This window comes from Bactrocera dorsalis, chromosome 5, assembly GCF_023373825.1.
Source record: "Bactrocera dorsalis isolate Fly_Bdor chromosome 5, ASM2337382v1, whole genome shotgun sequence".
Taxonomy (NCBI): domain Eukaryota; kingdom Metazoa; phylum Arthropoda; class Insecta; order Diptera; family Tephritidae; genus Bactrocera; species Bactrocera dorsalis.
This window is the reverse complement of record NC_064307.1, coordinates 67,057,533-67,081,195: the sequence shown is the minus strand read 5'-3', so window position 1 is coordinate 67,081,195 and position 23,663 is coordinate 67,057,533. Positions and strand designations below refer to the sequence as shown.

Sequence of the window (23,663 nt, the reverse complement as noted above, 5' to 3'; positions counted from 1 at the left end):
TTTCAGATCGGACCACTATAGCATATAGCTTCCATACAAACTGACCAAACAAATTCAAGTCCTTGTATGGAAAATTTTTTTAAATGATGAGATATCTTGATGAAATTTGGTATGAACTATTTTCCAAGGCAACGCTGCTATATATCAAGAAATTTTTTAATTCGGATAATTATAGCATATAGCTTCCGTACAAACTGACCGATCAAACTCAATTCTTTGTATGTAAAACTTTTTTATTCCTGGAGATATCCTGATGAAATTTGACGTGCATTATTTTCCAAGGCAACGCTGCAATATCTCAAACAAATTTTTCAGATCGGATAACTATAGCATATAGCTGCCATACAAATTGACCAAATAAACTCAAGTTCTTGTATGAAAAACTTTTTTATTTGATGAGATATTCTCATGAAATTTAACACGACTTATGCTCTAATGCAACGCTACAACATCTCAAACAAATTTTTCAGATCGGTTCACTATGACATATAGCTACCATACAACTTTGGCGATCAAACTCGAGCTCTTGTAGAACAAAATTTTTTGGTTTCACTCAAAGTTGCGTATTTTACTTTTAAACGTATTATCATATTTTCTATTTTTTTTTTTACTATTTTTTCGCATATCAATTATTTTCTATAAGTATATTTATATTTGTATGTATGTATATTTGCTCAGGCTATTTTCGCATAAATAAGTATAATTTCCGCTATTTTAAGCCAAATGATTTTTAATTGAAAGCAAATACGTTCGCTGTTACACAATTTCCGTATACTTTAAAGTGTCACCGGGTCAATTTATACCAGCAAGTGATTCATTATTATGTGCTTGTTCTTGTATGCTTTGGCTACAGGCAAGGGCAACGATCAATCAAGCGCTTGACTTATGTTGCTCCAATTTACGCTCCACGCTCGACGCATAGCCAAACAAGCGCATAAAATACGAAAACGCGTTTACTACACACGGCCGCTTGCTTTTAGAAGCTTTTGTAAAGTTTTGCGAAATTATGAAATAATGCGAAAAAAAACAAAAATCTCGGTGACACGGTTAGTATGGCACATAACGCACACGAACACAATATTTATTAGGTTAGTTTCATGTTACTGCGAATAAATTTAATACTTTTGCTTATTTTTCAGGTATTTGATTTATTTTTTTTTTGTAATTTTTTAGTTGTTTATTCTCACGTCAATTTTGTCGCGTTCGCCGTAGCAATTACATGGTCATGTGCACCATTCAAACAAATAGCCGCTCGACCGACCGACCAACTGACTAGCACTAGCAGCGCTTGCACGGACCACTGTCAGCGCAGCCCCGCAACGAGCAATTGTGTTCAATTTTTGCATGCCGCCCCGCGCTCATCAGGCACTGGTCGCTCACAAGCTGGCTTGCATATGAACGAGTGCGGCTAAGTCAGTTGATCGCAAGTGTGTGTGTGTGCGTCATATAATAGTCTAGCGATCGCGATCGCGCCACTCACGATCGATATACTTGCTATATAGCAAACTTAATGAGTAAATGTTGGCGACGATAATCATAATTCAGCGCTGAGCGTCGTACCGTACCCAAGAAATAGTTCTTTGAGCGGCAGCGACTTATACTAGCTATGAAGGCAGGCCGGCCCACGAGCGTTGGTCGCTTCGGTGCTGCAATTGATATGTGTTATCTTGGCTGACAAGTCATATAAAATACAAATGCTAGTGTGTGTACTTAGGTGCTTCCCAAGAGCTTTATTAGCTGACGATTGGAGGGTGAAGTAGAAACTTTTTCACCTCACGTCATTTCTTGCGTTTGTTATACCCTGTACAGTGTATGTTAAGTTTTGCACGAAGTTTGCAAGAACTTGAAAGAAACGTTAAAGACACTTTAAGGTAGTTTTAAGTATAAATGATATCGTATACAAGTATAAACGATCAGCGTGACGAGTTAAGCTGATTTAGCCATGTCCTTTTGTTTGCATATATGCCAATTAGTTCCTCGGTTTTAGAGCAATCGCTCTGAAATTTTGCACACGTTATTTTTTCTTCAAGAAATATCTCATTTGTCGGAACTTTCGATATCAGACCTCTATAACATATAGCTGCCATATAAACTGAGCGATCGGAAACAGGTGCTTGTATGGAAAACTTTTTTATTTGCCGAGATATCTTCACGAAATCAGGTACACATTATTATTTAGAAGTTTGCTACAATCTCTGAAGAAACTGTTCGGATCGGACCACTATAGCTTAGAGCTGCCATACAAACTGCACGATCAAAATGAAGTTCTTGTAGAGAAAACTTTTTTATTTGCCTAGATATCTTCACAAAATTTGGCAAAAATTATTATTTATAGCATCGCTACAATCTCAGAAGAAATTGTTCTAATTGGACCACTATAGCTTAAAGCTGCGATACAAAATGATCTATCAATTTAAGGTCCTTGTATGGAAAACTTTTGTATTTGACGAGATATCGTCACGAAATTTGATACGCATTATTATCCAATTCATGTCTACAATCTCCGAAGAAATTGTTCAGATCGGACCACTATAGCTTATAGCTGTCATACAAACTGAACGTTCAAAATCAAGTTTTTGTATGGACAACTTTTTTTGTTAACGAGATATCGTCACGAAATTTGGCGCACATTATAATTTGAAACACCGTTACAATATACGAAGAAATTGTTCAGATCGGACCACTATATCATATAGCTGCCATACAAACCGACACATCAAAATCAAGTTCTTGTAGGGGAACTTTTTTATCTACATATAAAATTTTTGGTTTCAATATTGTCACATACATATATATATGAGTATTTATGTATGTACATGAGTACATACTACCGTTTTATTGCGTCATTTTTGGACAAGCTTTGGATCGTAAGCTCTTCAGATAAGGTAAAAAAAAATCAGCTGTTTGTTTTCGTTATTGTTTAAAGCAAACGATAAAGCAATGCCTAATCAATAACTTTCGTTTATTTGCCTTCGTTTTTGTCGTTAGCAGCTACCGTATGCGTTATGAACGCCTGTGAAGTGCACAAACTTTTAGGTACACACAAACGGCTCGATTGCTGAAAATTACGAAAATGACGTCACCGCGCGGCTTGACCATTTCGGCGCATAAACAACGCGAGCAGGTAGACAGACACAGCAGCGATTGCGACAAATATCGTTCGATATGCACACGTATTGAAAGTCAGCAATGTCACGGCGCACACAACACGCCATAAGTGGTCAACGTACGAATTGCAACGCTGCAACGCGGCGTTGGCGAACGAGTTTGCCAAACGAACGCGAGGCAAACGTGCAATCGTCGTGCCGCTGCCGCTGTGCTTTGCTGACAAGCCAAGTTCAAATTTGTTAAAACAATTAATTTTAGATTTGCACTGTTGCATTTTGTGCGCTTGCTGCGGTTGGAAATTTTAATTTTTGCCCCGTCATTGTGTCACGTTATGATTTGTTGTGCGCGATTGAGCAGCTGATCGTTGCCACAACAACAACAGGCCACAAGCGGCACATGTGTGCCTTTTATTTAATTAACCTAACGCTACAGTTATGGAGCAAAGGGAAGCACTGGCAGCAACAAGTGCTCAACGCTGGCTACATAATAAAAAGCAACAACAAAAAAATAAAAAAAAAAAATTAAAAAAATATTAAAAGCAATAGAGCGCTTCAGTTGCCCGTTGAGTGGCATCAATTAATGATCACGTTGTTTGTGTTGTTATTATTTTTGTTTTTGTTTCATTGTCTATATTTTCGCTGATTCTACAATAATTGCCACTGCTTTTCCCGTTGATTGTCAGCAATAATTGCGAATCATAAATTTGTGCTGTTGGAAAGCAAAACGCGCCTGCCACGGGTGGCTAGGGGCAGCTGGAGCTGGGGTGATTGGTGGCGGCATTTCGAAAGCGAGCGTAAATGTAACTGATAGTTACGAAAATTACTATAAAAATTTATTGAGATTTATGTTTTTCACTTAGGAGGTTATGAGATATTTATTTGTTTACACTAACAGCCTAAGAGTAACCTAAGGAAGGGTTAGCGGGAAGCAGTAAGGAAAAGAAAACAAATAAAAACTACGAAAAACAGGTTTTTACTACACTCTGTGTGGGATTGTTTCCTTATGCCCTTATAAACACGTCTCACTATGTGCCTGGCCTTAGAAACTCGAAGCTTAGTAGTTGTATTGTTTACATGTTGCCACTTAATTTGTCATTTTAGAGAATCCATTGCATTGATTGTAGCGCTGCACTAAATTTTAGAAAGTCTCACACTTAATGTATTTATTTATTGTTATTTATGCAGTCTGTATGCATACTATTATTTCTAATTGTTGTTTGTTTATAATTAAGTCGAGTGCTTTAAAGCTTTTTCACACCCTCACTCGTGCAAAATGCAAACAGCAATTATATAAGATTATGCAATAAAAACTGACAGTTTACTAGAAAAATATTAATTTCATTCTCTCTTATTAAAAACTCAGACGAAATTATCGGTTTAAAAATTACTATGAAAAAAATCAAGGGAATCGATGTCGTATATGTTGGACATGTTCTATGGCTTATTCTGAAATACTTTGTCTTGGTCTAAAATCAGTCTCGAGTCAGCGATTATAGCCAAGTTAACAACAGCGCCCCAGTCGTTCTTCCTTTTCACTGTTTGGCGCTAATTGGAGATACCAAGCGTAGCCAAAGCCTTCTCCGCCTGACCTTTCCAACGGAGCGGAGGTCTTCCTCTGCTTCCCCCGGAGGGTATTGCGTCAAATACTTTCAGAGCTGGAGTGTTTTCGTCCATACATACGACATGGCTTAGTCAGCGAAGCCGCTGTCTTTCAATTTACTGAACTATGTTAATGTCGTCATCGAATACCAGATCCATTTGCTTCGCTGATTTAACCATTATGGAGAAAGCAACACTAACGGCGCTGTATTTGAGGCCAATGATATCAATATCATCGGCGTACGCCAGCAGCCTCTCCATTCAGCTCTGCAGTTCGAATTATTACCTCCAGCAATAAATTGAAGAGGTCTCACGCAAGGGAGTCGGCTTATCCCACGGTAGTTGGCGCAGGTTGTGCGGTCTCCCTTTTTGTTGATTGGTCAGAGCATGATTTCGTTCGATCATATTCTACAAAGAAGCTGATGCAAGTTCCTTATCAGTTCTTCGGATCGAACTTTTTCATGGTCGGACAATGGAACGTCTGCTTTATCGTCATCGATTGGGGTATCGGGTTCGAAATCTCCTGATTTTAAACCTTCACGCCATTCAGCAGGCTGGAGAAGCGTTTCCACCATACTTTTGGTATGCTCTGGGCATCAGTTACTAGATCACCTTTGGTGTTCTACAATATTATTTCTTGAAATTTTCTGTTAGTCGCCACATCTTTTCGTAGAATTTTCCATCATTACCCCTGTTGGACAGCTTTTCATCAAGCTCTTTGTACTGCAAATGCATTTCGCTTCCCTCTTCAACCCTGTAACGATGCGAGGTAGACAGTCTGCTTTCTCTCCACTGCGACAAGGCACTCCTCGTCGTACCAGCTACTCTTTTGCCTTTTCCGAAAACCAATGGTTACGTTTGCAGCTATACGTAAGGAGCTTGAAATGCGGTCCCACAGTTCCCTTATACCGAATTGATGACGAGAGCTCCCAGAGGACAGGAGTGCAAGTCGAGTAGAAAATCGTTCAGTTGTGTGTTGTGATTGCAGCTTCACGACGTTGAACCTTCCTTGTGTTTGTGGACATGCGTTTTTTGCTGCACATCGGCGGGTGCATGTCTAGTGGTCCGAGTCAATGTTAGGACCTCGGAGCGTACGCACGTCTTAAACACTGAAAACGTGTCTTCCGTTTATCACAACATGCTCTATCTGGTTGGTGGCTTTCTGATCCGGAGACAGCCAGGTAGCTTGGTTGCATATGTGAAAAACATAGCGACTGACTAGTTGGGCTAGTGATTCTTACTAGTTCTTTTCAAGCTTACAACCAGTTAACTCTGCAGGATATGCTATGTATGTATAAGTAAAATGCTTATGCCACATTTCAACAACGTAATTTCGGCTGACCTTCATATTTGAGCGACGCAAAAACACATAAAAAATTCCAATAATATTTTTAATGTCACGGGATCAAGCGCGCAGTGCCGCGCTATCTAGCAGCGAATAGCTGACAGTAATCCAATTTGAGCGAACCTACCCAACACGGTTTCGTGTTGTCCTTTTATGGCCACAAACAAAAGCTGCAGGAGAAGCGGGCGGCGACGCATGTGGAGCTGGCGACAAAGCAGGAGCAGCTGGTAGAGACAGCAGCGGCGTGCCACGGTTTGCATGCCATTTCATGCTATGTCGCGCTATAACCCGAATGACCTTAAGTAGTTGTTTTTGTTGTTGTTTTTATTACGAGTTATGGTTTATGCTGTTTAAAACCACTCCTTAATCTTCCGCCACAGCTCTTTCCACGGCGCGCATGGTGTAAGCTCGAGGAGCACTTCGGCATTCGATGCCATTAACGCTATCGCTTGGCATATCCTGTTTAAATACCGCTTTGCATAGCGATTTCTGGAGTAAATGCACGCGCGCACACATACCTACACACTTACACATGTTCGCTGGCAGCATGTGAGCGAGAGTTTTTACTAAAGCTTATGTGTGTGCGTGTGGCGGAGGAAGCGCTGCATAATTCCATTGCTTTTCTGTTTTGTGTTGAGTTTTTCTTAGCGTTTTTTTGTTGTTGCACTACAAAATTTTTTCCGCTTTTCCATTATTATTGTACTTTTACGATGCTCAACACGTCGCCGCAGTTCAATCATTTGTTCGCCGCATTTTATTGCTATGGAAATGAATGGGTGTGCGCGCAGGTGTGTGTGTGTTGGTGTTTGGGTCAAGGATGCCATCGCTATTAATTGTTTGATTTACGACTTTGTCATGCCATAGAGAAGCATTTCATTTATGTACTTTCGCCATTAAATGGATTAAGAATAACAAATTGACAAAGGTGAGTTTGTGGGTGTGGGTGTGAGAGAGAGAGAGAGTGAGAGTGAATGTGGCTTCCTCTAAAACAATTAGAAAATTGTATATAATTATGAGTGGTTGGATGTGTTCAAAAAAAATTAGTTGGAGGCAAGCCAATAGGTGTCAGGCGTTGGAGGTGATGAAAAAGAAAATTAAAAACAAAAAGCAAAAAAAAAACAATTTTGAAAGGCATCTGTTTAGAAAGAATTCATAATTCACAGAAGACGAAGCGTGAAGAATGTGTCAGCGTTTTCAAATTGTAGTGGGTAATTAAAATTTATAAATATTCATAAGATTTTGCGTTAATGTTATTTAAGGAAACAATTTTATAAAAAAAAAATATTTGTAACAATTATTTATTTGAACGGTGTTGCCAGCTATCTGTATAGCAAAAATAATAATAATTATGTATGTGTTCCAAAAAAACATTTATATACAAGTAGCATTAAATTTTAAAAATATAGAAATGAAGAACAACAATTTTTTACGCAGGGTTGCCAACTGAAAAAAAAAATTTTATTTTATAAATATTAATAAAATTAGCGCCAATGATATTTAAAGAATATTAAAAGTATTGGATTGAAATGCAAGAATTTTATGTAGGGATGCCAACTATTAAAAAATATTTTTATTTTATAAATATTAATGAAATTTGCCTTAATGATATTTAAAGAAAATTTTAAAGCTTAAATATTAAAAAAAAAAAATTATTTGTAAAAAATATTTATTCGAACAGTGTTGCCAGCTATTCGCTAAAACACTAATATTAATATTTTTGCATGTCTTTTAATAAGCCTAATTAATAAATTTAAAATTTGGAAGTGTAAAATTAGGAGACCAAAAATTTTTCAGGGTTGCCACCTTTTAAAAATATATACTTTCATTTTATAAATATTCATAAATTTTGCGTTAATGATATTCAATGAAAATATATTTTAAAATATAAATATAAATAAAATTGCCAAAAATATTTACTGGAACAGTGTTGCCAACTAATTGCTAAAACACTAATATTAATATTTTTGCATGTCTTTTAAAAAGCTTAATTAATAAATTTAAAATTTGGAAGTATAGATTTAGGAAATCAAGAATTTTTATTCAGGGTTGCCAACTATAAAAAAATTATTTTAATTTTATAAATATTCAAAAATTTTGCGTTAATGATATTTAAAGAAAATATATTATAAAATATTAAAAAAAGTATTTGCATGTAATATGTATTCGCACAATGTTGCCAGCTATTTGCTATTAAAAAAATTTAAATTTAATTTGTTTAAAAAAAGTTAAAAAAAAATTTTAAAACTAAATTGTATGCAAAAAAAAAATAAAGTAAAATAAATTTTCCTTGGTACTTTAGTGACCTAATAAAAAGATTTCTGTATGGGATTTAGTGTACTACTAAATCAATAAAGTGTGGTGTCAATTAAAATCTTATCTGAATTAAGCTTAACATTTCAAGGAAGCGCAGATTTTATTTAACTAAGCTTATGCAACCCTGGCCGACATGCCACACCGTGGCACCGAGCGAGCGCAGCAGTTTTAATGGAAATCCAAAATAAATTGTCAGCCAATTGTACAAGCTGACCCAATTAATTTCTGGCAATTACCGCTACAATTCCAGTTGACTGTTAAATTGTTGTTGCTGCTTTTTATTTAAGGTTTTTTTCTGCTACTTTTTTCATGCAGCATCAAGACGCCGGACCAGCGCGACGAGATGCTACGGTTCGTTTTTAATTTCTTGCCGTGATGTCTTCACAGCCAAGATACAAGCGGAGGAAGAAGAAGAAAAATTAATAAAAAAAAAACAAAAACAACAGAAAACACGTACAAATTTAAAAGTATAAATTTAGCGCAATGAAATTCGCTTGTACATGTGCGAAAAAATAAACAAGCAACGCGGCGCAAACGGGTTCTGGGAAATTAAATAAATTGAGAAATCATTCCAAGACATAACAAACAAATTTGGCGTTGAAAGAAGCGATGCAGTTCACAGAATTTTGTATTTGTAGCGAATTTTATTTGCGCGAAAATCATTTAGCAGCAAATAAATACGAAACTTTGTGGAGGAAAATCGCTATTAGAGCACAGCGGCAAGGGGTGGACAGGCTCCGAAACACACACAGACATAAAATTCGCGTTTTTGTGATTGAAATTGTTGTAGAAGACGTATCCGTCAACGTCAAAGTCGCGCGAATTTGATGTGATTCTGCTGATATTCGCTGGAAATGTGCTTAAAATTTGCAAGCAATTAATGTTTGATTCGCGCATACGCAATAACAACAAAGCGCGCATATGCAAAGTCTCCAATGGTTATTATTTTAAGTCGGAATTACAACAACAAACGCTGATTGCTGCTCACATGAATCATATTGGCGGCTGAAACGCAAGCAAATGTGTAATAAAAACAACAACAGCAACTACAATAAATGTGAAAAATTTAATTTCTGTGAATTGGCCAAGCGATCAAACAATAAATCGTTAAAATCCCGTTGGGACAATAAAGCAAAACAAAAACGACGACAAGACAAGTATAAAAAGAGAAAATTCATAAATGAATATAAAACATATGCACAGGGTGGCACGTACCAAAACTACAAAAACACAAACAAAAATAAAAATATAATATTAAAAAATGACACACATGTCTTTAAACATGTTTTTGAAACGCGCCTTCGTGTGTCGCCAGCGTCTCACAGTTATGAGTCAGCAGCGCGTAAGTGAAGGAGAGTGAGAGGCACCAGACATGTGTGTTTCCGCAAGCGCACGAGCACAGCGCATTAATATTTCTTGTTATTATATTTTAATAAATACAACAAAATCGTATATTATACCCTTTACAGGTGCATTTTTATAGCAAAAAATGATATTAAACTCACTTTATGCTGATTTTGAGGGCACAGTTTGTATGACAGCTATATGATATAGTAGACCGATTTGAACCATTTTCTCAGAGATTATAGCTGTGCTTTATATAATAATATAAGCCGACTTTCGTGTTGATATCTCGTCAAATGAAAAAGTTTTTCATACAAGGATTTGAGTTTGAGCGGTCGGTTTGTATGGCAGCTATATGCTATAGTGGACCGATCTACAAAAATTTTTCACAAATTGTAGCTGTGCCTTATATAACAGTATATGCCAAATTATGTTAAGATATCTTGACAAATAAAAGAGCTTTCCATACAAAGACATGAGTTCGATTGGTCAATTTGTATGACAGCTATAAGCTATAGTTGTCCGATCTGAGCAATTTCTTCGGTGATTGTAGCAATACCATAAATAATAACTTCGATCAAATTTCGTGAATATATCTTGTCAACTGAAAAAGTTATTTATAGGCTAAATCACGTTTCCTTTCGGTTAATACAAATATAGTGGCAAGCTTTATATTTACAACCTGTTTAGGGTATAAATCTGGGTATTTATGCTTAAGTGTGCGTGTGTAAATTTATAAATCGTTTAAGCAGCCAAACAAGTTACGCTTATTGCATGTGAGCACCAAAAATAAATCGAAAAACTGCTATTAGCTCATCCAGCTGAGCTTAACGGCACTTAAAACCACATTGCTTGTATAAAATTACCAAATTTATAAATACTTGTACAAATTGGCATTTTTTGAAATTTAATTTGTTGTTTTTATAAAAGACAAAGCGCTTTTTAATCACTGCATATTAAAAAAAATATGGCTATCGTTTTCATAAACTCTGTAGAATTCGGATTCGCTCTTGGTACGAAGTTCCTTCCAGTGATCAAACGGTTTTTGGCATCGGTGTGATCTTATATACCAGATTGCATAAAGTTCTCCAGCTTATTTTCAAATATAAAATTTTAATATTGAAAACTGTAAAGGCGCTAAAAGCTTTCACTTCAAAAGCTCCCATATATGAGCTTTTTTAATAAAAAAATAAGATTTCACGTAAAAAAAGTAGCTTTCATAATAACAAATAAGCTTTCACTTAAAAGAAATGAGCTTTCATAATAGAAAAATAAGCTTTAGTAACAAAAAAAAAAGCTTTCACTCAAAAGAAATGAGCTTTCATTATAAAAAATAAACTTTCACGTAAACAAAATGAGCTTTCATTATAAAAAATAAACTTTCACGTAAACAAAATGAGTTTTCACAATAAAAAATACTGTACTAATGCTTAAAATGAAACTTTCATAGTAAAAAGCTTTCATGATAAAAAAATAAGCTTTCACGTACACAAAATGAGCTTTCATAATAAAAAAATTAGCTTTTACATAAACAAAATTTGCAAAAATATTGTACTAATCTAAAAAATGAAACTTTTGTTATCAGCGGAGGGGTATACTATAACCCTCTCGTTGAGGCATCGCATTCGGTACGTTTTCACCGGCGCTTACGACTTTTAGGCACACTAAAAGTAGTGCAGACATTGAGATCGCCGACGGAGTGAGCACTAAAAATAAAGCTAAAAAATTACTGCAGAATATTATACACTCAAGTAAGAGTCTTTAGGGCAATCGGTCAACTCCGCGAGCGAAAAGAAACGTTTACCGACACGAGTTTGTATACAAAATCAATTTGCGCTGCGCCACTTTGCACTGTCACAGTCGCCTGGCTTAAGGTACACCACGACGCTAAGCTCAGCAGCAAAGCTGCCCCAAAAGCCACCAAGCTGACACTGCCACTGTTGTTGGATTTGTTGTTGACAAAAAGAAATATACGTTCCAACGGTATTGCTAATGAAGGTAATTGGCGTGTTGTAATTGCAGCTGCAGACGCGGTAATCGGTTTTTTGGTGTCGTTGTTCTACAACTTCTTGAAACTCGCGGCGTGACAAATGGCGAAACAAGCGAAGAGACCGATTTAGAATAACCAAAACACAAGCAGTCAGCTGCGCTATATAGCGATACGGAACCAACAAGTCCAATTGGGAAAGTAAAAAACAGAAGGAACGAACAAGTCCAACTGAGAACAGTCACAAAATTTAATGTAAAAACCGCGCAAGAATTAAAAAGTCTCATAAGACAATGCGTATATTTCTTATACGAGTACAATGAACAGATTATACTAAATTTGCCACGAAGTTTGCAATACACAAAAGAAAACGTTGGAGCGCTTGTAGAATATGGTATATATTGGACCATGACGAGCTGATCCGATACCGTCCGTGGTCTGTTCGCCTGTACAGTCTCTCAGTTATTGAGATATCGTTCTGAAATTATGCACACGCCTTTTTCTTGCCAAGAAGCTGCTCATTTTACGGAACTGACGATATCCGACAACTATAACAGATAGCTGTCATACAAACTGACCGACAGAACTCGAGTTCTTGCATGGAAACCTTTTTTATTTGATAAGTTATCGTCATGAAATTTGGCACAGATTATTGTCCGAGTCATGTCTACAATATCCGGAGAAATGACTCAGATCGGACCACTATGGCATATAGCTGTCATACAAACTGACCGATAGAACTCAAGTCCTTGTATGGACAGCTATTTTATTTGAAGAGGTATCTTTACGAAATTTGGTACAGATTATTATCCAAGTCATGTCTACAATCTCGGGAGAAATGATTCAGATCGGATCACTATGGCATATAGCTGTCATACAAACTGACCGATCGAACTCGAGTCCTTGTACAAAAAACTTTTTTACCGGCTAAGGTATCGTCATGAAATTTGGCACAGATTTTTATCCAAGTTATGTCTACAATATCCAAAGAATTTGTTGAGATCGGACAACTGTAGCATATAGCTGCCATATAAACTTAGCGTTCAAAATTAAGATAAAAGTCTTATATACCCCTTTATGATATAAAATGCAACGGAGAAGGGTATTATAGCTTCGTTGCAGTCGAAGTTAACATTCTTTGTTGTTTTTTTTATTTTTTTCAAGCTCATAGCAGTAGCTGTTGAAATGCGTTGTTGCAACTAATGCGTGCAACTGCGCGCTGATCAGCTTTGCGTAGGCAATTTGGATTACAAGCGTATTAAAAAAAGCGGGCGGAAAATTATTAAAAAGATAAAATCGTTTCAATCTATCTAATAATTACTGCAGCCGCAACAAATTTGAGGCGAGGTGAGTTGAAAGCGCTGCCAAATTAGACAGCTTGTGCTAATGAATAAATAATGACGCAGCACGAACTCAAATCAAATGGTTCATCGGCAATTTAGTACTTGTTATAATTGACCATTTACCAATTTTGTAACATTTACCGGCGCATATGCTAATCAACACACACACACAAACACACAGAAGGAGAAACTGTGGCAGCACCGCCCTCAATCGAAAGCTTTAACACGCAAGAGTAGCCAAGCGCTGCGCATTGCGGCGGCAGCGGGCTCAGACGCGAAAAAAAAGAAAAAACAAAAAACCGACAGAGGATGTACCACAAAATTGCCGCTGATTATACGACCAACAGCTGCCCCGGCGATGAGCCAGAAATTTTTCAATTGCAGACCGTAGTGAACTAATCAATGGCGCTTAGCGTTGCGCTTGTAAGAGCGTGTGTGTTTGTGGGTTTGTCATCAAGCGCATCGATTATTCGCAACAGTTGAATGATTAGGCATCAGTGCAATGGTAGCGCGATCGATTTATTTGGAAATATACAATAAAAGATTAACAGTGCTTTTCAAAAGTAAGTGACACTGAAAGCATAAATTTCAAAGCAACTGAAGCTTAACCAACAAGCAGCTGCTTTAATGGTCGCTGACAAAACGAGCTTGATGGGGCACATATGGTACATACTCGTACATATGTATGTGTATTAGAGTGAGTCGATTTTTTTACTATTAAATAGTGTATGCCGAAAATATTCTACGGATCATGCTGAACAACTGCGCCTAAGGATCATGGCTCTTAAAAATCGCTGGCGCGAAACCGGTTTTAGACCCATAGTCTATTGGGCAAAGTTGTTCAGAATGATCCCTAGGACGTTTCCCACAACTTCGAGGAGATATTCGCCTTTATGAAAATCAGAAATGAAAAAATAAATATACTTGTAATTAGCAACGATAGTAAAATCTATGAGAAATCTAATATCGGAACACAACTAGAAACAATGAATTTTCAAACTATTTGGGCAAGTTCTCGCATGTATCTTTGGGATGCAGTGGAATAATTTTCTTCGACTGTCTTTAGATAGAAAATCATAGTAAAGGCTATCGTAAATTATTTTCGAAATTTCGAAAAACCAAAAAGATGAAAAATTGTCTAATTCGAAGCAGAAGAAAGAGCTGATTGATTAATAAAATGCACCGTGTTTATACAAAATTATAAAAACAAGGGGAAAATTGCTTGTCTTGGGCCCCGAAATGCTGTTGCATCTACAATATGCTCTGTAGCTGATCCCCAGCGACATTTTCCTTTCCTGAGACCTATGCCTCAATCTCGGAGGTTATCTCTTGATTGTTGTTTAATTTCTTCCCAGCGAGCAATCTCTTGAGATCTGAGAACAGAAAAACGTCACGAAGGGCCAGATCTCGGGTCTGCGGAGGATGCGGAAGCAATTCGAAGCCCAAGTCTGAGTTTTCTGCTATCGTTTTCACTGACTTGTGGCACGGTGCATTGCCTTGGTAAGCAACATTTTTTTTTGCTTCAAATGCGCCCGTTTTCGGCAATTTAGTTCTTCAAACGATCCAATGACACCATAAGATAGTCGCTGTTGATGATGCTTTCTTTTTCAAGGTAGTCAATTTATTTTTATTATTTTTTAATATTTTCGCAAACTGAAATTGCCGCTCCGTGGAACCCGTTTTCAGTCAATCGAAGTGATAAAACAAAATGCGCTAAAGGTCATCCCAAGAAGTGTTCATTAAAAGGGTTTCGACTCTACAAACTGTATAATCAAAATTTAGTTTTTATATGAAAAGTGCTTCATTTTTGAATAATATTCTAGCCTTGGTCGAACAGAATTAGTTTTTCCCCATCCTTCTTCTTTTCTTCCCTTTCTTCTTCTTTCCTTTCCTTTGACTACGAATCCTCAACATTCAATGAACCACTTCTCAAGCAAACAACTTTCCAAGAACACCACTTAAACAAAAAGCAAATCAGAGAAACAACAACATTACGGTTATTTAATCGCAACCATTCAACACCCAAGATGTGCCAAAGAAATATTGATTACACAATTATTAACACCTACCGGCAGGCAGGACTTACAGATTTCATAACGAGGATACACAAGTGTTCGAAAGTTTAGCAAAGTTTTTGGCAAAATAGAAAACAAAAACAAAAAGTTAAGTAAAAACTTCAAGTGTAAAAAGCAAATAAAACCGATAACGTGCTACTAACCGACTGGCAATTGAGGAAATAAGAAAAACTACAGCAACAAGCAGCAACTAAAAATGGCATGTAGAAAAACTATTGGCAACACGCAAGAAAACGCTGTGTGAGGGCAAACTTTGAGTGCCAGAAGAAACTTTGCAGGAAACAGAAAGAAAAGAAAGGAAAGGAAAACAACAACTACAACAATGCGGCGCAAACGAGTATGAGCCAAAGCAAAGAAATCAAAAAGTAGAGAGTCGATGTTGCTGCTACTGGCTAAGGGTAGGGAGACTGCTGCCGAAAGAAAACTAATTACCAACTATTGCTAACTGTGCTATGTGGCAACAACAGCAATAAAGGCGGCAAAAACAATGGCAACGAAATCAAACTATGCAGCAAACCAAAACTCTAGCAACAATTGCATGAAACAACGAGAAAATAAATACATAAAAACAACAACAAAAACAAAAAACAAAAAAAAGAAACAACAACCACAAAAACAGTAAGTAACTGCAATAACAATAGCAAGTAGGCACAACAAAGCCGGCAAAATGAGTTACGAAAGTAATAAGTCACGTTATTGGCGTATTGCCACAGCCAAGAGGCAACCAAGTTAGCTGCCGATGACTGCACAGCAGTTGGAGAGTTGTAGGCTCCACAAGAAATTTAGCCGCGGCAGTCAGCCAACTGGTAGCCACGGCGGTGCAGGGCGTTACAGCAGAGCCTAGGGCGCAAAGCGGTCGCGGTGCAAAGGGCGGGGCTGGCGCAGTGAAGAGCCAAACAGAAAAAATGAAAAAATCACGACGAATGCAACAACAATAAGACAAGAAAATCAATGTTGTTGTTTTTGTTGTTGTTGCAACTATGATGTTGTTGTAGTTTTTGTTGTTGTTGCAACTGTGTTCATGTTATCTTTGTTGTTGTTGCAGCACTGATGTCGTTGTTTTTGTTGTTGTTGCACCGCTATTGTTAATGTTGTTGCTCTTCTGAAGTTGTTGTTATTATTGTTGTTGTTGCACTGCTGCTACTGCAATCGCGAAAAATAGCAGTATTATTATGAATTGTTGCAGCAACAGCAACAACGAACGGTACATACAGTGCTCTTGCCACAACACATGCATACATGGGCGCTGGTGTGTGCATGCTCGCATGTGGCATGAATGGAAAGTGCGGCAATAGCGTAACAATAATAGCGGCAGCAACAATTTTACAAAAAACAACAACAAAACTAATAACAACAATAACAACAAAAACAAGTACACACACACAACTTCGAACTCGTACGTGCGGCTTTGATTTCGCTATTGCTTTGGCTGCTGCTGCTTAAACTTCCTGTTGCCACAGTTGTTATTATTGTGCTGCTGTTGCATGCCGCTTGCATGGATGCGCCCTAATCTGTGGCAGCGCTTGCGAAAGCAGGCCATTATTTCTATTGTTATGCGCCGTGTTTTATACTTCGCTGTTGTTGTTGCTGCTGCTGTTAACAATTGTTTCGCACTTTTTACACTATTTCTACGCCAACTGTGTTGTTGTTGTGTGTATGTGGCAAAACTTAACTTATTTAATAACCGCAAATAAATGAACAAAGTTTGTACTTAAGCGCCTCCGCGCTCGTCGGCCTCCAACGGTTTGGGGTTTGAGCAACAACCTTCGGCTGTCGGCGCTGTGGCAGAAGGCTGCCGCGTTGGAATGAAAGAGGAAGTGTTGTTGCGCTCGCGTAAGCGGCAGCGCAGTGGGCGCGCTGGGGTTTGTGGCAATATTGAGACAGGAAAAGGCCATAAATGGTACAATGCCAGCAATTGAATTGATTCGAACGGCGCTTGTGTTTCTATGTGTGTGTGAGTATATAAACTATAGCAACCGCGTCATTATGTACAGATTTATGTACAACGGTCTAATGCGTTGCGTCATTGTTGTTGTTGCTGTTATTGTAGTAAAACTATTAAGTCATAGTCGGTATTATAAGGTCACGAACTCGGAAAGATCAAGCCTTTGTAAAAAATAATGCCACATAATAATAAAAAATTGTGTATTGTTCTCTAAGTAGAGTGCTTCGAAGAGCTCCTCGAGCAACCCTTCAAACACTTACTTATGTATATGGAAAAATCTTATTCGTAATCGTAATTTTTCGAACACTTTTATGGAAAAATCTTATTCGAAATCATAACTCTTCCGTTTTGCGTTTTGATAAACCAGTTGAGAATTACATGACATGTCAGCTTAACGAATAAAATTATATGTTGAAATGAATATCATGCCGAGAAATAGTCAACACAGCAGCGATTTGGACTTCAAAATTTATAAGAGTCTTGAAATAAAGTTCAAATGCGACACATTACTGTGCACATCAAAGAGTTTCGGCCACGAGGTCTGACTGAAGCATTAATTCTGGTACCACGGGGAGCAGAAGCCCTTGGAGTTCGCTCCAATCTGCTCAGACGGACTGGTCCCTAGTGGAGCATCATGATGGTTGTGGTTAAAACCCAAATGCAGAAAGAACTGACACTTTGTCAGTTGAATTCCGGGTACCGGACCGAAAGTACGGCAGAGGTTTTAGATGGGGCTCGAACTCTACCAAGATGATTAGTATGCCTGGCATTTTCAGGGCACTGATCAACGCATTGATTTGGTCCGCTGTGCTTTTGAGCGCCGTGAGGTAAGGCTATCGTTAGCAGGTAACCACGTTAAACACACCGGACGTTGTCCACGTCGAAGTTCAGTCCTTAAATTGGCTTCCTATCAGCAATTCCAAAACAAAACGTACTTTGAGGTAAAATCGTCTCAAAAACCGTTAGGTTAAGTTAGATGGCTAATCATACAGCATTGCGGAGGGACAAAAAAAAACTGCTGGTTTTTCTTTAATCTTATAGGATGAAGCCGAATGAGACTGTGTCCTGTTAGAACTCCCACTAGAATCACCTTGCAACAGCACAGCTGCTGGTAGTCTTGCTTGCTGCTTTAGTCTGAAGCCCAACAGTCCAGTAGTGAACCAGAAGAAGCAGGAGTTGCAGGAAGTTGCCTTCTACTCATTTCCATTCCGCAGTTATTGAGACTGAAGTACCTATCCTAGCTAAGTCATCAGCCTTACAGTTTTCAGCAGTACCGCTGTAGCCAGGCAAACCAGTCTAATCGTTAAACTACTCGATGCTAGAGATATGGAGTCCAGGCAGCCTTTTAATATCATTGAGCGGACTATAAACCCAATTGTATCGTAAGAGACGTCTATCCGTTGTGATGACCAGAACTCCAAGGTATTGATCAAACGACCGTCAAATATCTACAAAACGCCACAAATTTATTGATGGCGAGACGGCAAATATCAATTCCAGCTAATTCACCGGGTTCGTAGAAATCACCAAGCAATCGAGATAACTCAATCTTAGTCTAGTGAAAGCTGGACAGCGGAGGAGGTGCCAAAAGGTTTTTGCAATCTCTTAAGTGCTGATTACTGACCAAAACTCGCGCTTCCTGACCTCGCACGAAGCTCATAGATCCAGCGTCCGCTTCTTGCAAGCTCAATTTCTGACGATTCCGCGGTGACCAGGCACCCAGAAGGTTTAGTACGGATCGGATAACTGTTTCCCCACTGAGGTGAAGAACATGTGCTAGCCTTCACTGCTCGGAGACTTTCGCGTATTTAACAATCTTTGGAGGCTCACGGTATGAGGCACAGTCTTTTAAAGTCGCGTCAAGCGCAGGCATCCAAAGGATGACCATTTCTCATGGACTTGGTAACGAAACTCCATCTTGTACGCAAATGACCGAACTGGTATATGCGTGACTCATTAGTCTAGCAGACTACCCTAAAATACCGATATTTCCAAATTCAGTCGAGCCTCAGTTTCAGTCAATTGTGGACGTATTGCGGAAAATATAACAATATAACTTCAAAAATTAAGCGAGTTATGGTCATATTTGTAAATAGGTATTGTATACAGGGTGTTACAAAATAAGCTCAATATTGGAATTATATACAGGGTGCTAAAAAATATCGAAATATTTAAATTTCGGGTATTTTGCTCAAATTTCGGATCTTCATAGTTTGCTAAAAAATTTTCAATGCCACCTTTATAGTACAGAACCATTTCTAGTTTCTCAAAGTCTTGAGCTAACACTGCTGAGACGCTCATGTAAATACGTCAAGAATATGAGGAAGTTATAACCGTTAAAATGAGCTTAATGGCTAAACATAAATTATAATTTTTAGTAATTTGCTCGAAACGCGAAGTGAGCCATACTTGGAGGTTGTGTTATTGTCTGCATATACATAAGTATATAGTTCTAAATCCATTAAGACACTACAAACGCAACAAAGTTAACGTTTTTCCTTAGTTTTTTATACAAAAAAATCGAACTGTGCTGCTGTTTGTTGTGGAGTAATATACAGAAGAGTCATTTGTCTAATGATGCAGAGAACAAAATACGAGTCTACATACAAAGACGCGCTGGAGGTGGCGTGATTTGTAGAAAAAATTAGCATTGGAAATAAAATGAGCATAAAAAAAATTTAACAAGTTAGAAGACAACTACAACTACAACAAGGCAAAACAAGTAAGATTTCGCTACTGTGCGGCGGTAATTGGCAACAAAACAGGTTCGAACCATAGCGACGACGATTTAAGTCACAAAAAGGTCGACTCGTCTAACTGGAATTTCAAATCATTTTTTGGTTTATAAATATGTACAAAATCAAGACTGAAAGAACAGTTAACAAAAGAAGAGCAAATAAGACAAAATTAGCAAACGAAAAATGCTAAATCAACAAGAATCTTAAAGTGGACCACAGCAGCTGCGGAGCGACGCAGTCGTCAGCAGCAAACCGACAGGTGGCGACCATAAAAGTAGGCAATTGTAATTACAATTAAAATTAGCAACAAACCGTAAGCAAATGAGCCGCATGACAACAACATAACAACGCTAAATAACTATAGGCTTAATGGGTGACTAGGTGAGACTTGGAAAGTGGACAGCGGAAACAATAACATCGCTGACTAATTGCACTTGACAAACGCTTGCCGCTTTGGCAGACTTGCTGGTGGCAAGTATAGTGGCTGACAGCAACAACAATGCGGCAGTAAGGCAGCAAAAAGCGCAAGTCAAGTGTCATTGCCGAGGTGAGCAAATTTCAGCAGTAAAATATTTGAGAAAAATATGAAAAAAAATATGAAAAAAAAAATAAAAATAAATGCTAAAAGGGATGACAACAACACTAACAGCCACACAAGTCGCTGGCAAGGCAAACACCAAACAATTGCTAACAAATGAGTAACCAACCACAAAAGATGTGACTGAGCACAGCAAATGGCAGCAGCGCGACCGCAGGAAGCACAAAAACAAGCAAACAATAACAATAAGGCGGCGCGCATATAGCCTCGAGAGCAACAACAATGGTGGTTTGTAGCAAAAAATTGCACAAAGAAACATAAGTCATAAGACGCATAAGACTTAAAGTGTCTTTAAACAAATACAATAAGTGAATAACAAGCAGCAACAACAAAAAATCGCTTAAGAATGCCAACAGTAATGACAGAAAATATTTGCTGTTATTGAAAACAAAAATAATAATGAATGAATATCATTTAAAAATTAGCAATTTTAGCAGAATTTTACTAAATGAATTACTGTGGCGCGTTGGACACACGCACCACCTGTTCGGACAGCCTTGACGCGGTTCAAGCACCCTGTTTCACAAGAAGCGCGTAAAGCAGCATTGCGCCACTTGTAATTAGACCCAGCCAAAGTAAATGAAGCACAAAGTAAAGGTAAAAAAACACAAAAACAAAAAAACTGTTAACTTAGCTTGCATTTAAGCTATAATACCCTTTACAAATAAAGAAGTTTCAATGCAGTTTGTATGGCAGCTATATCTTATAGTGGTCCGATTTAAACAATTTTCGGTGAAATTATACCGTTGCATTGAAGAATAGTATATACAAAATTTCGTGAAGATATCTCGTCAAATAAAAAAATTTTCGTACAATCACTTGATTCCGATCACTCAGTTTGTATGGCAGCCATATGCTATAGTAATCCGATTTCAACAATTTCTTCGGAAATCGTATCGTTACTTTAGAGAATAATACATACAAAAATTAATGTAGATAGCTCATAAAATGAAAAAGTTTTTCATACTAGGACTTGTTTTCAATGGTTCAGTTTATATGGCAGCTATATGTTATAGTGGTCCGATCAATACGATTTCTTCGGACAAGATATCGCTGCCTTGGACAAAAATACATGCCAAATTTCGTGAAGATATCTCGTTAAATAAAAAAGCTTGCCATATAAGCACTTGAATTTGATTGTTCAGTTTGCATGGTGGCTATATGCTATAGTGGTCCGATGTGAACAATTTCTTCGGAAAATGTACCGTCATTTTGGACAGTAATCCACACAAAATTTCGTGAAGATATCTCGTCAAATAAAAAAGTTGTCCATACAAGCACTGGATTCCGATCGTTCAGTTTGTATGGCAGCTATATGCTATAGTGGCCCGAATTCAGCCATTTCTTCCGGAATTGTATTTCTTGAAAAGAAACGGACGTGTGAAAAATTTCACATCGATATCTCAAAAACTTTATGGCAAACTTAATATGCCCCGTTCAGGGTATAAAACCGAAAAAAAAACAGTAATAACAAATGAGCAGCAATAAACAAAAAGCGGGCACTTGAACATGAGCACCTCATAGTACTTGTTTGCATTTATTTATTTTTTTAATTCATTATTATTTTTGCTACTTCAATACGCCTGCACAGTCAGCTGAAAGCGCGATGCATAACAATAATCAGCAGCATCAGCTGCAGCAACGCCATTAGCCCGTCAGCGCGGCAGCACGTTGGGGGCAGTCAACTTTAATTGAATTACCAGGCCGCTAGGTGCGGTTGCCACACAATTGCCTACGCACACACACATTAACGCGCGCATTTGCCGCATTGACCGCTTTAAAGCGCGCGCATGTGTTTGTTTGTGCGTGTGCACGTAGTTGCCACATTGTAAGTATGTGGTTCAATGCCTTGACTTTGCAATTTAAGCGCAGTTAAAAGTTCAAAGCAACGTTAAGTGAATGAATGAATGAACTCTCGCATTACAACTGGCCCATGAGTGAGTATAACGGTGTCTGCTTTGACGCGTCGCGCCGCGCAGCTCATTTGCCATTGAGGTGGACAAATGATGCTGCAACCCACAGCCAGCCGTTTGACAATTTATTCAACTACATTCATAACTGTCAAAAAGCGGTGTCGAGTGCAGGTCAAGAAAACTGGAGACAAAAGTTGATGAGCTCAACTGAAATATGATGCAATACTCTTGAAGCGCTTTGAAGCACGTACAGAGCGGCGATGACGCTGAGTGCTTCGTGAAATCTGAATGTGAATTTGCTAGAATTTTTGGAATTATTGTAATGCAAGACGTTGACTTGGCAAAGCAAGAATTTCAGACAAGTATTGGGGAACTTTTCAAAATTTTCAAAATATGATCTGGACAAAAAAAAAATAACGTGAATTTCGCTTAACCTTCACTATAAAACTTTCAGTTGATTCTGAAGAGATTCAAGAGCTGCCATTACATCCAGAAAAAACAACGGTTTGGTGTGGTTTGTGGGCCGGTGGAATCTTCGGACAATATTTTTTCAAAAATGATGCCATTAAGAACGTAAATTTCGACCATGTTAATGACTATTTGATGTCTGAAGGTGAAGCTCGTGATCTCGGCGACATCTGGCTCCAATAAGTCGGCACTACTTCCCACACATCGCATTAATCAATGAATTAATTGAGAGAACACTTCGGTGAGCAGATAATTTCACTCTTTGGGCAGGTCGATTGGCCACCAAAATCGTGTGATCTCACACCGTTAGACTTTTACCGTTGAGGATATGTAAAGTCTAAAGTATATGCGGACAATCCCACTTCGATTCAGGCCTTGGAGCAAAATATCACGCGTGTCATTCGCCAGTTACCAGTCGAAATGCTCGAATGAGTCATCGAAAATTGGACTCAACGGATGGACCATCTGAGACGTAGCCGCGGTTAACATTGGAAAGAGATAATCTTTCTAAAAATAAATGCCAAAGAAAATTCATTTAAATGATAATAAACATTCCCCGATTGAATTTGAAGTTTCGGTGTTTTTTCTTTAAAAAAGTAGGAAACCTCGAAATGGATCATCTTTTATACATACGAATATATTGTATATTTTGTATAGTCTCCGGCGATTCCTTCTGAGTGTTTCAAACTTCGTGTAAAACGTAATAGAGCCTCTTCAGGGTAAAAAAGTGCTGTAGAGTTTAGAAAATACATTCACCCGCATGTAAAACTCTGATAACCCAGCCGACTGTTTCTACGTTAGAATCCATGGGAACTCTAAAAAATGGAAGCGCCGAAGGATTGAGAAGCCGTCTCAGGCCATAGAACACATACTAGGTAGCTCAGTTCA

At 38.0% G+C, this 23,663-nt stretch overlaps 2 protein-coding genes across 4 annotated transcripts in view; one reads left to right on the top strand and one right to left on the bottom strand.

Annotated features, from left to right (window-relative positions):
* Positions 1-23,663, top strand: part of LOC105225920 (mitochondrial import inner membrane translocase subunit TIM14) — a 211,740-nt gene that overhangs the window by 109,401 nt on the left and 78,676 nt on the right. The window lies entirely within an intron of this gene.
* LOC105222411 (MOB kinase activator-like 2) overlaps positions 1-23,663 on the bottom strand; it is a 115,861-nt gene that overhangs the window by 28,850 nt on the left and 63,348 nt on the right. The gene's annotated exons all lie outside the window — the stretch shown is intronic.